The 4,937-nt window shown below is 44.3% G+C and overlaps 1 long non-coding RNA gene across 1 annotated transcript; it reads right to left on the bottom strand.

Moving 5' to 3' along the window:
* Positions 1–908: 908 nt before the first annotated feature.
* Positions 909–4,733, bottom strand: LOC110536258. The gene is made up of 2 exons (XR_005034721.1): positions 4,512–4,733; positions 909–1,293 (listed from the first exon to the last, which is right to left on the bottom strand). It is a non-coding gene; the product is annotated as an uncharacterized LOC110536258 (long non-coding RNA).
* Positions 4,734–4,937: the final 204 nt, after the last annotated feature.

Here is a 4,937-nt window from a genome sequence, read left to right as displayed (position 1 = left end):
CACCACGGAGGCGGGTTAAGAGGCGGTGAAAGACTATGGTGGAGTGGGGTCCACGTCCCGCGCCAGAGCCGCTACCGCGGACAGACACCCTCCCAGACCCTCCACTATAGGTTCAGGTTTTGCGGCCAGAGTTCGCACCTTTGGGGGGGGGGGGGGGGGGGGGGGGATTGTCACATTCTGACCATAGTTCTTTTGTTATGTGTTTGTTTTATGTTGGTCAGGGCGTGAGTTGGGGTGGATTGTCTATGTTCGTTTTTCTATGTTGTGTTTTGCGTTTTGCCTGGTATGGTTCTCAATCAGAGGCAGGTGTCGTTAGTTGTCTCTGATTGTTTTCTGTCTTTGTGTATGTCACCAGACAGGACTGTTTCATTTCATTCTCTTTGTTATTTTTGTTTTAGTGTTCTGTGTTTAAAGATCGTACTTTTTGGAGAAATGTCCTCTGGTCTGATGAAACAAAAATAGAAATGTTTGGCCATAAAGACCATCGTTATGTTTGGAGGAAAAGGGGGTACGCTTGCAAGCTGAAGAACACCATCCCAACTGTGAAGCACGGTTAATTAGCCTATCAGAAGCTTCTAAAGCCATGACATCATTTTCTGGAATTTTCCAAGCTGTTAAACGACACAGGCAACTTAGTGTATGTAAACTTCTGACCCACAGGAATTGTGATTCTGTGAATTAAAGTGAAATAATCTGTTTGTAAACAATTGTTGGAAAAATTACTTGTGTCATGCACAAAGTAGATGTCAATACTGAATTGCCAAAACTATAGTTTGTTATAAAGAAATTTGTGTAGTGGTTGAAAAATGAGTTTTCATAACTCCAACCTAAGTGTATGTAAACTTCCGACTTCAACTGTATGCGTTACGACTTCTAGGAGTAGTGGTTGCGGAGTCAGGCGCAGAGAGTAAAGGACAACTCTATTTATTCCGGGAAAAAGTAGGTCACGCCAAAACACCAGGCGCATACAATGACCGGCCCAAAAACAGGACACAAACAGTCCGGAGAAATACAGAAAATATCACATCCACACAACGAACAGAGAAACAAGCCCGCACAAAAGCCGTCGGGGTTACTGGGTTTAAATAGCCCACAATCACAACCTAAACACAAAACAGGTGCAACTAATCAGACACAACTAAATGAAACAGAAAAGGGGGGATCGGTGGCAGCTAGTAGGCTGGCGACGACGACCGCCACCCGAACAGGAAGAGGCACCATCTTCGGCGGGATTCGTGACAGTATGTTGAAGATGTTGGGGTTCAAGCTGCATCCCTCTCTCACCACATGGCCCTGAGGAAAGAAACGTGTGTGTTTTTTGTCAATTTTAATCGCACACCTGTTGTTTGTGTACATGGATTTTATAATGTGGTATGTTTTCCCCCAACACCACTTTCTGTCACTTTGTATAGCAGACCCTCATGCCAAAATTAGTCAAAAGCATTTTGAAATCAACAAAGTATGAGAAGACTTTGCATTTGTTTTGGTTTGTTTGTTTGTCAATTAGGGGCAGCAGATAGCCTTGTGGTTAGAGCGTTGGACCAGTAACCGAAAAATTGCAAGATCGAATCCCTGAGCTGGCAAGGTACAAATCTGTCATTCTGCCCCTGAACAAGGGAGTTAACACACTGTTCCTAGGCCGTCATTGAAAATAAGAATTAGTTTTTAACTGACTTACCTAGTTAAATAAAGATAAAATAAAAAAATAAGTTGTGCAGGGTGAATACGTGGTCTGTTGTATGGTAATTTGGTAAAAAGCCAATTTGACATTTGCTCAGGAAATTGTTTTCACTGAGGGAATGTACGAGTCTGCTGTTAAGGCAGAGGATTTTCCCAAGGTTGCTGTTGACGCGCATATCCCACGGTTGTTAATGGGGTGTAATGTGGTAAAATCTCTCTCTCTCTCTCCGCAACAAATTACATTGACTGACAGCTCCAATCATTCCACAGTATTTGCTCGGCAAGTTCAGATGTGAGTGACACACAACTAATGGGAGGAGGGTGTCAGTAGAGGAAGACAAGAAATTAAACAGAAAACAAAATCCTCCCTGTATGACACCCTCCCCCTTGTCCCCCTCCTCCTCACCCGGTTCCCTCCCTTCCGTCATCTTCCTTTCTGCCATTCCATTTCCACCAAATCCCTTTTGATAGCACATCACTGGGCCCGACAAATGGCAGATAATCCTTCACAAGTTTATCACTAACCCCCTTTTTTAAAATGTTGTCTCCCTGCACATATGCCTGCCTTGCTTGCTGACACAATCTGCCAACCGGTGCAAGCCAGGTTTTCCGGATCACACATCAAAAAGCAGCAGAGACTCCCCAGCACAGCACAGTGAAGGGATGTCATGATAACACGCAGCACTCCACTGTGTTATGGAGGCTCAGTGTGCTTCAACTCTACAAGAAAATGTCAATTCTAAGCCGCACCATTCTCATTTAGACCATTCATGTTTAATGGTTTTCATTGCAAAATGAAGAGCAGTGATTTAAGAGAATTAAATAAAATGGAAATAAGAAAGTCATTTTTGTATCCCAATAAAGAAGAACTCATTGCTGGAACTACATAATAATTTATCATAACTCCAAAGGAAATAAAATACACACATTATTCATCACAATGGGGAAATATTCCACATACAATTGGATATTCCAGTAAAGAGACGCCTGAAGTGACTGAGGTTGACGACAAATACCAGCAGTGAGAAACTCTAAGGAAAGGAATGAACTCTGTGAGTTAGTCTGTGCTGCTTCTAAAGTGCCTAAACAAGTAATAGATTGGCCTAAGGGATGAAGTTCATGCAGCAGAGGAAGAGAAAGAGACCGCCTCACTTGATTACAGTATTTTCAGTTCTCTCTCTTTCCTAAACTTGATCTGATGAAGACTTAAATCCTCCTCTTGTTTTATTTAGTGCTCAATAAAGGAGCAGCCAGACACCAAGAGAAGTCATCCATCCTGTGTAGCATTTCTCCATCTCAAATGGCACCCTATTCCCTATTTAGTGCACTACTTTGACCAGGGTCCATAGGGCTCTGGTCAAAATTAGTATTCTATATAAGGAGTAGGGTGTCATTTGAGACCCAGGCATGCAATACCTCCATTCCTCTCCCTTAGGTCAAACTGCCAGTAAATCTCTCTTTACAAAACCAGTCCATTCAGCCTGCCAGCCTGCACAGATACATGTCCACCACAGCACCCTCCCCGGCTCCTTTTCAACACATTTTTCTAGGAGACACGGGGATATTACAAAGATAAAGCAGTGAGATAAGAGGAGAGATAGAAGGGGAGAAGCGGGAAGAATGAGGAGGGGAAAGTGGAGTTGTGGGTGAGGGACAGAAGTTAAACATTTATGCTGTAAAATAAAAGAGAGAGAGCAAAAGCAGAGAAAATAGAGAAGAGTGATTGTTTCTGGTACTTTGTTGGACTGATTGAGAGTAGAGTGAACGGTGGAGGTGTAAAGTACAAACAGAGGAATGACGAATGAGAGACAGATGGAGGGAGGAAAGGATGAGGCCTGAAGTATTCCCTCATGAGCCTGAAGAAAGAAGTGAGCGATAGCTTGGGAGGCCTGCAGAGCCTCCCTCGCCTCCATACATGGTGAATGCTCTCTCTTTTTTTCCAACCCTCTGTGTTGGTATGAGTGAGTGTGAGAGAGAGACTGAGACTATTGGACTAAGGAAATTTGATTTATGTCTTGGAACTTTGATCTCCTAAAAGGCTTGAGGATTTACACAACAATAATTCTTCTCGACACCAGCTGAAATAAATGATGTGCCGGTGGCAAGAGTCCAGAATAGGTTTTAATAGACTGACCAGTGCTGCAAGAGAGTGAGTGAGAGAAATGAGGGAGACAGAGAGAGAGAGAGATGGGGGAGGGGATAAAGAGGGAGAGGGGGGGGGAGAAAGAGTGAGACAGAGAGAGGGGGAGCAAGAGAGTGAGAGACAGAGAGAAAGCGACAAAGAGAGGGGGAGTGAGAGAGAGAGAAATAAAGAGACAGAGAGAGCAAGAGTGAGAGACAGAGAGAAAGAGAGATAGAGAGGTCTCAGACGGAATCCCCAGGGAGCCTTGATTTACAACAGATAATGAAAAAAACACCAAGGACACCGACCATAAGCAACTCCATAAGAAAAGAGTAATAGTCTGTGTTTTCCCATCATATCTAGTATAATCGACAATAATGAAATCAGCCTAGCCATCTCCAGGCTCACAGAGAGAGACACACGTTACTTACACCTGGTTTATAGCAGGACTGGAATAGGTCACACAGTGGAAGCACAAATAGTTATAGCATGCTTCATAAGCTCAAAGCTCTCATAAAAGTAACAAAGTACACACCACAGAAGAAAAGAGAGAGAGAGAGAGAGAGAGAGAGAGAGAGAGAGAGAGAGAGAGAGAGAGGGAGAGACGGAGAGATGAACAGAGTTTCTCAGAACAAGGAGATATATACTGAAGTAGCTACACAAATACAAGAAGGAATAGTTCATCTCCACACACACACACACATGGTACCTTTTCATTTTCTTATTTTCATCTTCACCAAAGGGATGGGCTGTCAGTCCAATAATTTGACTCTCTGAACAGCTCTGAAAAAAGGCCCCAAATTTGCCAGAGCCATAAGTCCACTCTGCCCTCTCCCTCCCTCTCGCTTCCTTCTCTCGCTCTTCCCTCCTGCCCTCTCACTTTCCTTTTCTCACTTCCTTTCTCCCTCCTGCCCTCTCACTTTCCTTCTCTCGCTTTCTCTCTCCCTCCTGCCCTCTCTCCTGCCCTCTCGCTTTCCCTCTCCCTCCTACCCTCTCGCTTCCTTCTCTCACTCTCTCTCTCCCACCTGCCCTCTCGCTTTCCCTCTCCCTCCTGCCCTCTCGCTTTCCCTCTCCCTCCTGCCCTCTCTCTATCTCTCTATCTCTCCCTTTCCTTCTCTCTCTCTCTCTCTCTCCC

Source organism: Oncorhynchus mykiss, chromosome 11 (genome assembly GCF_013265735.2).
Source record: "Oncorhynchus mykiss isolate Arlee chromosome 11, USDA_OmykA_1.1, whole genome shotgun sequence".
Classification (NCBI taxonomy): Eukaryota; Metazoa; Chordata; class Actinopteri; order Salmoniformes; family Salmonidae; genus Oncorhynchus; species Oncorhynchus mykiss.
The sequence above is the reverse complement of the archived record's forward strand: the minus strand, read 5'-3'. Positions and strand labels throughout refer to the sequence as shown.